We start from the raw sequence: 12,974 nt of genomic DNA on the forward strand, positions 1-12,974 counted from the left end.
TGTGTGACTACCACTTGAGTGGCAGGGCATCCTCTGAGAATTATTTCAAATTCACTCATGAATCTTGAACAAGTGTGGATTATACAAGTCAGGTGGGATGCATGCTCTTGTCCCCCTATTTTCTGAAAAGTCCAAGTGAACTGCAACACCAGCTTCAAAAGACCATACCTGGGGGCTTGAGAAATGGCTCAGCAGTTAAGAGCACTGGCTGCTCTTTCAGAGGATCTGGGTTCAATTTCCAGCACCAACATGACAGCTGACAACTGTCTGTACCTCCTGTTCAAGGGGATCTGCCACCCTCACCCAGTCATCTATGCAGGCAAAACACCAATGTATGTAAAATACAAATAAATAAATAAGTTTTTTAAAGCCCATATCTAAGACCAAGCCTCAGTTTCTCTTTAGGATGGAATGTTCAAGGTGAGTAGGGTATGGGGTTATTTAGCCTCTCCTCCTCTGGCCTTGCAGGGTCTAGAAGGCAGGTGGGAGTAGCCTCTAGTAGTCTCCTTTGTGTACATGAGACAACTCTGTCCCAGGCAGCAATCGTGTCACCCATTTTCCAGTGTACCTGCCAAAGGCCAGGCTTGATACAACCCAGTAACAGCCAGGAGGAGCAAAGCCCTTTGGTTTAGAGAACAGTTCATTGTAGAGGAGACCTCAGCTGTTGGTCCTTGAGCCTGGGAATCCCACAGAGTGGGTGAAACAGAAGAAAGACATTAACAAGTGTGGGTGAGGCTGTGGGGAAGAATGGAAGCCCAAATGATACTACTATCCTAGTGAAAAAGGATCTAGTGATTCCTTGGATGAGTGGAAATATATCCACACAAAACTGGGAAGTACGCTGGGCTTATTCTTAGCACTGGGAAGGTTAATGCAGGAGGATAGTGAATCTCAGGCTAGACTTAGCTACATAGCAAGACACTCCCTCAAATAAATAAATAAAAATAAGAACAAGGAAGCAAACAAACCATATATACAAGTGTTCATAGTGACAGTATTTATAACAGCAAAAAAAAAAAAAGGTGAACAACAGGATGTCTAAAAACAATGATAAATGCATAATCCATCCATATGATTATCTATTACTTAGCTATAAAAAGGCATGAGGTTCTGACATAGCATGGGTGGACTTTGAGGATATATGCCACTCATAAAAATAAGGATACTCTATGATCCTGTTCATGGAAAGTATCTAGAAAAAGGAAATTTGTAGATGTCAAACATAGCTAGAGGAGGAGAGGAGAGCAGGCACTACTGGTAGATGTGGGGTGGTCCCTGGCAGGTCATGAAATGCCCTTTAGTTGAGTTGTGTACTGTACAGGCACTTTCAGAAGGTAAGCTTTACAGTGAATTATGTTGATAAACCGTAGGAAGTTTCTGAGATGCATACAGAAACAGAGGAGGCCTGGGCCAGCCTGGCTGCAGAGGCCCAGCTATGCCAGCCAGTCTCCTCGATATCTACCTTGTCCTGGCTGCCCTGGTACCTCTGGAGTCTGAGGGTTGGTGGTTTCTGTTCCTAGTAAGCCCCGGGTATCAGCTCTGTCCCACTGGAATCTGGACACTCGGTGAGTTTGTCACTTTCCTCTGTGTTACTGAGAGGGTTGGTGGTCATGTGGGCTTTTGTTATGAGGAAAAGGCACTGGAGACAGCCAGCCTGGCACTACATTCCTCAGACAAACCTAGCACAATTACCAGGGATAGTTGAACTACATGTGCGATTCCAGATTTTCTAATAGTACACGGATGTAGTTTGAAAGAAAATGACCCCCAAAGGGCGTGTCACTAATGGGTGGTGTGGCCTTGTCTTGTTGGAGGAAGTGTGTCACTGTGGAGGCAGGCTTTCAGGTCTCATATATGCTCAAATCAGACCTAGTGAGACAGTTCACATTCTGTTCCCTGCAGGATGTAGATAGAACTCTCAGTTCCTTCTCCAGCGCCATGACACTTTGTCTCACATGATGATAATGGACTGAACCTCTGTACTGTAAGCCACCCCAATTAAATGTTTTTCTTTATACGAGTTGCCATGGTCATGGTGTCTCTTCACAGCAACAGAAACCATAACTAAGACATTCACTAAAAAAGAATGAAATTAATTTATTTTTAATTGTATGTACGTGTGTGTATGTGTGTGTATGTGTGTGTGTGTGTGTGTGTGTGTGTGTCTGTGTGTGTGTACACATGGGTGCAGGTGCTCACAGAGAACACCAGATTTCTTGGTTGGAGTTACAAGTGAACACCAGATCCCTTGGTTGGAGTTATAGGTAGTCATGAGTCATTCAGTATAGGTGCTGGGAATCAGACTCAGTTCCTCTAGAAAAGCAATTAACTGGGAAATCATCTTTCTAGGTCCAAAATTAATTTTAATTGTGTGTTTTGACTCCAAATTACCAAAAATAATTCTACATGCAAATGACATAAGAAAAATGTCTATGTGTTCTATTATCCTGTCCTTGTTCTGGTGCAGAGAGAGCAACGTGCTGGGCATTGTGGGGCTTAGTGACTCAGCCTTAAAGTCTTTTCTGGGGAGGCAGGACGTTCCGGGGGCTCTAACACCGGTGTTGCCCTACCTACCTGCCTCATGGCCCGCACCAGCTCTGGGGTCTAGTTGAGAGGAGGCTGGGTAAGTAAAAAGACTGTTCACTGGGCCCACGTTTTGGTCTTCACACTGCTGTCATCCAAACTGAACCCAGAAATCTGGAGGGGCCCTGAAGCCCCTCTGGCTCTACCTGCCACATCTACCAACCTCAGGCTGCATGAGGAAGCTGAGCCAGCACTTTGCTTCTCTCAGGAATGTGGGGTTCCCTGTTTCAGGGCTTTCCTTCAGCTGCGCACATCAGGGGAGAGAAAGGCCACCTCTGTGTTATATGTCTGGTCTTGTCATCGTTAATGTGTAAATTTGGAAGCTGGGGGCCAGTTGTTTTGTTGTTGTTGTTGTTTCGCTTTGTGTTTGGGGCTTTAAGACAAGGTATCACTGTGTGGCTGTGGCTGACCTAGAACTTGCTATGTAGATTAGGCTGGATTCTAATCCATAGAGATTTGCTTGCCTCTAACTCCTGAGTGCTGAAATTAAAGGTATGTACCAGCATGCCTGGCTTTGGGTCCTGCATTTTAAGGGCAGCTAGGAGTAAGGAGACACCCAGAATTCCCTAGTGTAGCCCCACTTTGAGAGAGAAACACCAAGAAGTCATCCTGTATAGTCTGGTGCCTTCAGAAGTTCCCTGGGAAGCAACTAGTCTCTTCGCCCAGGTAGGAGTGAGGTCTTCTGGGTTTAGAGCCAGGTCTGACAGGGCATTGCCTCAACACCCCATTCCTCTGAATAGGCAATGACCTGGGGCCGAAGAAGAGAGAGAGCTAGGGTCCCTGATGTTTCTTCTGTGCCACTCTTGCGTTCCCTTGTCTTCCAGGCTATATAGCAAGCCCAGAGTCACTTGCAATCCTCATGTTAGGAGCTGAGGGACCTGGAGACCTACCTAGGAGATGACCTGGGATCAGATCAAAGCCCATGCTAATTGCAAGTTAGAATACAGAGGGAACTGGGAACCCACTCAAAGCCAGGACTCTAGGCTCTGAACCAGAGGTCTCCCACACCTTAACCTTGGTCATACCCCATGGCAGACCCAACAGGAGGACAGGAGGAACTCACCTTGTCTGTCAGTGATGCCCCCTAGCCTGATGCCTCTTCCTAACAGAGCCAGCCTAAGGTAGCTCTGAGAGTATGAAAGAGAAGGAACAGAGATACCAGACAGGGCACTGCCTGGTGTAGAAGCCAGATTGTGCTTCTAGGACAGACAGATAAACTGGGCCCAGTAGCTAGCTGAGGGCAGGGCCTGCCTGGGTGTGCAAACAGGAGGGTGCTCTGAGGCAACAGTAACTTTCAGCCAGCTGAGCCTAGAACAGTGCAATCCTGCCAGTGTAGAGTGCTGGGAGGAAACACTAGGCTTGGCCAGCAGAGGGGCCCAGAGACCAGCTTCTAATGGCTCTCTATGGCCTTGGCATAGAAAGACTGTGCTATTAGCATGGGGCTGTATTACTAGTATTGAGTTTTCTAGGGTGACTTAAGAGTCCTTCAGCCCATAAGAGACCTGGGGCTATGCCCCTCTCCCCATATGCTCAACATGATCTATTGAGAGAATCCTTAGGGAAGTTCAGAGGGTGGCCTTGGTCTGGAATGCTCAGGAAGTGCAACCACACCAGATTAGGTTCTCCCGTACATAATTACACTGCCCCCGAGTCCTACCCCTGACTCAAGAAGAGTCTGTAGTTCTCTGCTGGTTTTTTTTTTTTTTTTTTTTTTTTTAGTCTTTTGTGTGTGTACATATGAGTTTTTAGTGTGCACAGCAGACCTAGGCAGTAGCTGTCCAGATTGCATAGGACAGAGCCTGAGACTCTGCAAAAATTGACAAGAGGCATGCAGCTGTATGAATGTGTTAGGAGAAATGTGATGACATCATAGTACCAAACGTGACAGGTGACAGGTCTGACAGTGAGGATCCGGTGTCAGTCTTCCTTCACCCACCCTAACCTTAGGTTAGTTCATCTGCCTTCAGAATCACTGACTCTTATCTCCAAATGAATGTCCAGCTGTCACTGAACTTTTCAGTGATAACGCATTTGGTTTGTTTGTTTGTTCTGAAGTTTTGTTTTTTGAGACAGGGTTTTACTGTGTTGCTTTGGCTGTTCTGGAACTCACTCTGTAGACCAGGCTGGCCTCAAACTCATAGAGATCCACCTGCCTCTGCTTCCTGAGTGCAAGGCATCACCACCCAGTGATAATACATTTTTTAAAGATGTGTGGGACAATGGTGGAGGTATGTGCCTCTCTCTCTCTCTCTCTCTGTGTGTGTGTGTGTGTGTGTGTGTGTGTGTGTGTGTGTGTGTTTGTGTCTATGTATCTATGTGTAGCTCAGAGGACACCTTGTGACTTACTTAGAGTTTCATTGCTGGGAAGAAATACCATGACCACAGCAACTCTTTTTGAGACAGGGTTTCTCTGTGTAGCTTTGGATTCTGTCCTGGAACTCACCCTGTAGACCAGGCTGGCCTCGAACTCATAGAGATTCACCTGCTTCTGCATCCTGAGTGCTTCACCACAGCCTGGCCACAGCAATCTTATAAAGGAAATCATTTCATTACAGTTTCAGGGGTTCAGTCCATTATCCATGTTCCACAAAGAGCCTGGTGGCATGAAGGCAGACACAGTGCTGGAGGAGTAGCTGAGAGTCCTACATTTTGCAAACAATAGGAAGTCGACTGAGACACTGGGGGTAGTAATCCTGAGCATAGGAAACCTCAAAGCCTGCCCTCACTTCCTCCAAGAAGGCCATACATACTCCAACAAAGCCACATCTCCTAATAGTGCCCCTCCCTAAGAACTTATGGGGGCCAAATAGAATCAAGCTACCACACCTTGTATTAGCTGCCATGTGTATCTTGGAGTATGGTTCTCAGCTGAGGTGCTAATGTGCCAAAGTTTTCTCCATGTCTCTGTTCTGGCCATGGGGATGATTGACCAATGCCAGGCTGGCCCTCCCAACAACTCAACACTGAACATTGTATTTTAGGTCACTAATTTCTGAATAAGAAATAGTGCCCTGCCCAGGCACTTCTCTCTGCCCAACATGTGGGGCTCAGAAACCAATCTCTGATTGTCTGCCTTGTTGGCAAGAGTCTATTTGTGTGCTGGGCCATCTCACTGGCCCTCTAGCCTATCACTGAACCTGAAGTCACTGACTGGCTAGACTTGTTGGCTAGCTGGTTCTAATTCTGCCTGCTTTGGCCCCTTCAGTCCTAGGGTTACAGATGCATGACATCACACCCCGCTTTTACATGAGTTCTGAGGACCAAAGCTCAGGGCCCCATGATTATACAGCAGGTGTTTTGTTCACAGAAGCACCTCCCCAGGCCCTAGTAATACTTTTTGTTGTTGTTGTTTCTATTTCTCCATCTTTGCTCATGAGACCATATTTCTCAAGTATGTTTTCTATTTATCTTTAAACACATGTACAGCTGTGTCAGGTCTCTGCTAATTCATGTCAGAGCTTCATTCTGACCCATCTTGCCTGTTATAAGACATATTTTCCCATTTCTTTTTAGATCTCCTGATTTTTTATTTTGAGCTGATCTTTTTTGTTTGGTTGGTTGGTTAGGCTTTGAGACAAGGTTTCTCTGTGTCATAGCCCTGGCTGTCCTGAAAATTGCTCTGTAGGCCAGGCTGAACTCAAACTCTGGGATTAAAAGTATGTGCTACCACACCAGACTAAGGCAAACTTCTCCTCTTCTTTCTTGGTTTGTTTGAGACAAGGTATAACACTGGGTGGCATGGAACTCACTTTGTAGACCAGGCTGGCATTGAACTCACAGAGATCTGCCTGCCTCTACCTTCTTGGTGCTGGGATTAAAGACATGTGCCACTACATCTGGCTGAATGGTCATCTTTAATTAAACTTACAGACTCTGGATACTATATCATCCTGTAAAGGACACTGACTTACTCTAGAAGACAATTCCCTTGCTAGCTGGTTATTACTCTAAGGGTAAATTGAACATTCATGGCCTGTCATAGTTAGGGTTTCTATTGCTGTGAAGAGACACCATGACCAGGGCATCTCTTATAAAGATGGGGTGGCTTACAGTTCACAGGTTTAGTCCATTATCATCATGGCAGGACATGGCAGCATGCAGGCAGACATGGTGCGGAAAAGGAGCTGAATGTACATCTTGACTTGCGGCAACAAGAAGTGGTCTGAGGCAATGGGTGTGGTTTGAGCATATATGAGACCTCAAAGCCCACCCCCAGAGTGACACACTTCCTCCAACAAGGCCACATCTAATCCAACAAGGCCATACCTCCTAATAGTGCCACTCTCTCTGGGGGCCATTTTCTTTTCAGCCACCACATGGCTTCTCGGGATTTGAAACTTTTCTTCATTAGCTTCATTCTGTGGCGGTAGGTGGGAGGGACCATGTTCTGTAGCAGCCTTCTGGGAATTTGGAAGAACTTAGTTTTAGACTGGGCAGCTTCATGAGGAGGCCTTGCTCTCAGCATGGTCAAAGACATGGCTATTCTGTTGTTAGTCAAGACTTTTCTGTTGACTGAGCCAGACTTTAGGCTGGTGTGTGTGTGTGTGTGTGTGTACATATATATGTGTGTGTGTATACATACATACATACATACATACATACATACATACATACATACACACTTATCTTCTCTTGGGAGACTTGGAAGTCTTGTCTTAAGCCCACCGGGACTCCCTGTGGGCCCTTCCTACAGAGCACTACCCTTAGATACATTACCTCACTGGATTCTGCTTAGGGACTCAGCATGAGAGATGACTCACACATGGGCAGTATCTATGACCTCCCTGAGAACAGCCAGTCAGGAAGCATGGCCCTGCACTGATTCTTCTCCAGAAATTGATGGTCTAGAGCACGATATCCAGCATTAAGCTGTGGAACAGCCATCCTGGCCAAGCAGAGATATGGAGAAACGTTTTTGCATTGGCAGCTCAGCTGAAACCGTGCTCCAGGATGTGCCGTGTCACAATGAGTGGTGAGTGGCAGCAGGTCTTCATGGAGCCCTTTCAGGCTGTGACTTCAAGTCAGCCAACACAATGACAAGGGAATTCTCACCTTGCAAGGAAGTAGTCTATAACACATAAACTAGAAACACAATAAATAACCGTGTAAGTGGATGACTTAGATACATGAGGATAAATCCAGTACCTGTTATCTCAAGCTCTACTTCCTGCAGTTCCAGTGGGCCTCTTGGCTAAAACATATGAAATGGAAAACTCCACAAGTTAGCAGTTCACACCTTTTAAGTTAGATGCCATTCTGAGTTAGCTGAAGAAATCCACATCTCCATTTGGTTCCACTGGGCTACAGGTCACCCTTGTGTCAGTGTATCCACACCAGACATGCTACCTGCTTGTTGGCGCTCACTTGCCAGCTGAGTTTTCATACTAATTTGCATTCCAGTAACCTTTATTCTATTCAATAGTGGCCCCAAGGATGGTACAAGGATGGTAATCTGACCTTCCAAAATGCTAGAGAAGCATAAAGGGCTTCCTTTAAGTGAAAAGTCAGGAGATTCCACTAAAAAAAAGTTTTAATGCTGAGGTAGCCAAGAGCAACTCTAGGAACTAGCTTTCTGTGAAATTGTGAATGAAATCCGTGTGAGTTCTGCTGTCGAACTTCACACTGCAAAAGCTACAGCCACAGGGCATGAATGCTAAGTTGAAAAGGCGTTAGATTTGTGGTCTCAATACTGACTGCAGTTTCAGACCACTTTGAGGGTCTTGGAACATGCCCTTACTGATAAATCACCACAGTGTCTGATGTCACGGTCATGGCAGCATGTGCCTCAAGTGGGGACTAAGAAAAGCAGCCCCAGCTACATGCTTTAGTCAGGATCCAGAATGCAGTTACAGAGAACATCTCTTTTACAGTCTTGTGGAACAGATGGAAGAGCGCCTTAAGTAAAACCATTTACAGCAACCCTGCATTCCCTACTCTGGGAATGCCATGGTTGTTGCCAGCCTGGGTTTAGAGCTGGGCTTGGAGTGGCCCTTCCAGTATCTCTAGGTTCCAAAGGAAAGCAAGGCCCTCAAAGATAAAGCCAGAAATCCAGGATGACAGCTTGTGACAGCAGTGGCTCAGCTTAGAATGGAGGGGTTTCTTCCCTGAGGAGCAACATCGCTGCAGGAGATGGAGGTAGAGGACCAGAGTGGCTGCTAGCCAGCTGCAGTAACAGCTGCTCTCAGCCCCTGGACCCTCTCCTGGGCTTGAGACACTGTTTGTGGCAGGAGCCATTCCCTGGTCTCTACTGTCACTGCCCTGATCACCTGTGCCCATGGTCTAGTTAGGTTCCTGCTTCCTGTTCATTTGTGTGCTGTGAAGTTCCAGAGTCCTTCTGTCGCCTCCCAGGGGTGTGAGGCAGACTACCAGCCTGTATGGAACCAACAGCGTTACTGCCCTTTCCTCCTAGTTTCTCCAGCTGAGGGCCTCCAACCTCAGCCTTTTCCAGATGGACCCAGGAGACCCACTGCTAGAGACACTGCTTCCAAAGACCCTACTGCCAGGGAGCTCACTACTGCTGGAGAGCCTGCTAATCTCCCCTTGGTGTCCCCTCCGCTGGCACATGCTGCTCTACAGGTGAACTTATGCCCTAAGTTGTTTGAGTCCCATTGAATGTGTTTAGTAGAGGTGCATGTGGGTCAGTATGGTAATGGCTTGTCTCTGCACACAGGTCCCCGGGACCATGCAGGCTCCTACCTGAGCACTTTTCCTCCTCTGAGCCTAGGAGGTATAGGACTCTTATGATTGGAATCATCTCGGGCCTAAGGAAAGGCTGTCTTCCTGAGCCATGCAGATCAGACCACTCTGTATGTAGACCATGGGAGAGATAGTCTTGGTGACAAGTTTCAGCTTCTTCTAGCTGGGACATGAGGGCTGCTGCTCTCAGTGTGCTACTGTCTGGAGCATCCTAGGCAAGGCACTGGTGCCAGTCTTGGGGGTGGGGCAATGCCCACCTCCAGCAGATTCAAGGAGCTCACAGATTTCTTAAGTGTTCCATTGTATTCTTACGAGTTCCTTGCAATTTGACAAAAACAAGCCATCCTTTAAATTCCTCTAAGCTAAGAATCATGCCTATCACCTGTAGCTGGGCTTTTCTTTGGGCTGCCGCCCCCCAACACACACAAAAAAAAATGACATGGAGACTTTTTATCAATTATGAAATCTTGGCCTTATCTTAGGCTTGTTCCTAACTAGTTCTTGTAACTTAAATTAACCCATTTCTGTTATCTACGTTTTTTTATGTGGCTCAGTTACCTTTACTCTGTATTCCCCATTCTGCTTCCTCAGCATCTGGCTGGTGACTCTGCCTTTCTTCTTCACGAGCTCTCTCTGTCCAAAAGTCCCTGCTATACCTCCTGCCTAGCTATTGACTGTTTAAATTTTTATTAAACTAATCACAGTGACACGTCTTCACACAGTAAAGGAATATTTCACAACAGCCACCTCACAGTTCGGAGGTTGAGATGACAAAAAGACAGTTACTGTATTTCTTGTGGGCAAAGCTTTGGGAGCCCAGGAGCTCACGGCAGTTGAGGGCTGGGCTCTCCACACCACCAGCATACTCAGGCCTCCTGCCTCTTCCTAAAGTGTCACTGCTTTTAAAGTGTCACCAGTTTTAAAAAGAGGACTGCTGTGCATAGGACAGACCCAGCTGGGACATGTGCAGTTCCATGCTCAGGGGTGTTTGCACCTTAGCTTCATGATAGACTTGTCCTCCAAGCTGAGGTCTTGGTCGGTTCTTCTGGGACACCTCCCTTCTCACTTTTCCGCCTTAAGACCATGACAGATAAAGTCTGAGCAAGACTAGAGAAATTGAGGATGGGGGAGTACAGGGACCGCTTCCTGCTCCTGGTACTGCTCTCTGCAGCCAGTCCTTATCTGCATGGCTCTGACATGACTTAAAGGCATTTTATCCATCCTGCCAAAAGGGATGAGGAGAAGGGACTTGGAGACATGCCTAAAAAACAAGGGCCTGGCCAAGATCTGAGTATGGGAACCTAAAACTGGTTTGTTTCCTTACTCCCAGCCTGCTTTGACACAAAGGCACTTCCTGCAGTGTCGGTACCCTGTTCTCCCCTTGAGGATGGCCTAGGTCCTGAAAGGCCAGAGGCCTGTGCTTGGACAGTACTTCTGGTCTGGACACGGGTATGATTGAGCCAGGAGCTGTCCTTTGCTGTCATCTCACATACTGACTATAGGAGTCCCGGAATGCCTCATTCATTCTGGCAGCCACCGACCCTAATTTTCTTCATGACAGTCTGCAAACTAGGTCACATATCCAGGGAGTTGGCTCTGGCCAGGAAGCTAGATCAAAACCAGTGGAGGGGTCCCAGGGCCTTGGGCAGCAAAGGCGTGAGACAATGTCCCTGGAGGAACAAGACAGCACCATCCCAGACTCCCTAACCTGTGTGTCTGCCACCCCTCCATCTGTCTCACATGGAGTCCAGCCAGGGCCTAAGAATGGCTGGCACAGGGCCTCCTCTGACCTTTCTGCTCATCTATGCTAGGTCATCTTCAGGTAGACAAGGACCTCATGCCATGTCCCTGTACAGGACATAAACTTAATCTTCCTGACCTACACAACTAAGAGACCTCCAGCTGGGATAGCCTCAAGCACACACATACCCGGGCCTGTGATTTCCCTCTTTAGCTCCTCCTGCTTCTTGTGAGCTCTACCCCATCCCCTTCTCTCTTCCGACTGTCTAAAATGAGGGTCAAATGTACCCTGACCCAGCTCCTGCCCAGGCCTACTTGCCAACTGAGGGGTAGCTTTTCTGTGTCTTCTGTTCAAGCTGGCTTCCTAAACTGTGAGAGCAGGTCACAGAGCCTCCAGCCAGCTAACGCAGAGCGCTGGCTTATGTTCCTTGCTGTTTGGCCAAGGGCAAGTTACCTGACTCCACTGTTTTTGGTTTTGAACAACAGTGATATTATCAATATGTTGGGCTATTGCTTTGTGAATACCAAGCAAATTAGTTTATGTAAAGTCACCCAGCACTGCGTGCTGTCTGAGTTGGACCCAGATGGGATTTTTTTTAAAAAATTGTATTTGTTTGTTTTGCTCTATAGTATGAGGTTGGGCTCAACTCTTTTCCCCCAGACCATTCAGATATCCAGATGATGGCTAATGAACAATGAGATGCCTCTTTCCCAGGCCAACACCAACTGTGTCTAGGTCTTTCCTAGGTTCGGCTCTGCCCTTTTGTTAGTGTGTTCTCATGCCATTAACAGGCTGTTCCAAGGGATCCAAACTGATAAAACTGAAAACGCTTCTCTGCTCTTTGTTCTTCTGTCTCTCTTTCCCCATTAAGCATCAGGATGAGCCTGTTTGGGCTTCTTGTCATTTTTACTGAGTATTACTGTTTACAGTTTATCTGGTGCTCTGGTACTCTCCTGGTAGCCAACACCTAGACTAGGGTGCTATAAAGACTGATTGTAAGTGCCCAGATGTCCTTCTGCTGGCCAGGATCTGACCTCCTTCACATGCTGATCTATGACTGTGCTAATAGGCAGAGGCCCCATGGGATACTGCAGATGCTGGACAAGCCAGAGTGGGGACATGGCTCCCACCTACCTTCCTCAGGCCTCTCACCTGAGGATGCAGACACCATGGTGAGGAGCTCCACAGATAGATGGGTCTTCATAGTCTGGACCAGCCATCCTGAGGCCTTGGGTCCTGGTGGAGAAGGACATGACATATCTGTGGTCTGAGGGTAACAGGCCGCTGCTGTGTTCTTGGTGCAGCTATGAAAGGGACCCTTGAAGAAAGAGTCATGTTTTTTTTTTCCTCTGGTCCTTAGGTGCTATGTGTAGCTTTTATTACAACATACCTCTCTTGTTGCCTTCCGCCAAGTGTCAGTGGACATTTCCCCCTTCCTCAGCTTTTCCCCAGACCTGAGGGTTACCTGGGCACACGCATGAATGAGGGTGCTCATATACATGTGTGTGTTTATTTAGAGGCAGGAGTTGGATGTTAGATGTCTTCCTCAGTTGCTCTCCAACTTGTTTTGTTTTGTTTGTGACAGAGTCTCACTGTGTAGCTCTGGCTGTCATAGAACTATCTCTGTAGACCAGGCCGGCCTTGAACTCATACCCTCCTGCTTCTTCCTCCCGAGTGCTGGAGTTAAAGGTGTATGACACTACACTTGCTCACACCTTATTCTTTGAGACAGGGTCTCTCATTAATCCTGGAGCACACTAGTTTGGCTGGGCTGAACCGCAAGCACCAAGGATCTTCTTTCTAACTTCACAGTACTAGGATTCTAGGCTTGCATTAGCACACTTGGCTTCTTACGTAGATTCTAGCAATGGGGCATAGGTCTTTATGTTTGTATGTCTCCTCAGCACCTGGTCCTGAATTCTGGTACCCCTCCTCTTCTCTGCTGAATCTAGCC

Source organism: Phodopus roborovskii, unplaced genomic scaffold (genome assembly GCF_943737965.1).
Source record: "Phodopus roborovskii unplaced genomic scaffold, PHOROB, whole genome shotgun sequence".
NCBI classification, from domain to species: Eukaryota; Metazoa; Chordata; class Mammalia; order Rodentia; family Cricetidae; genus Phodopus; species Phodopus roborovskii.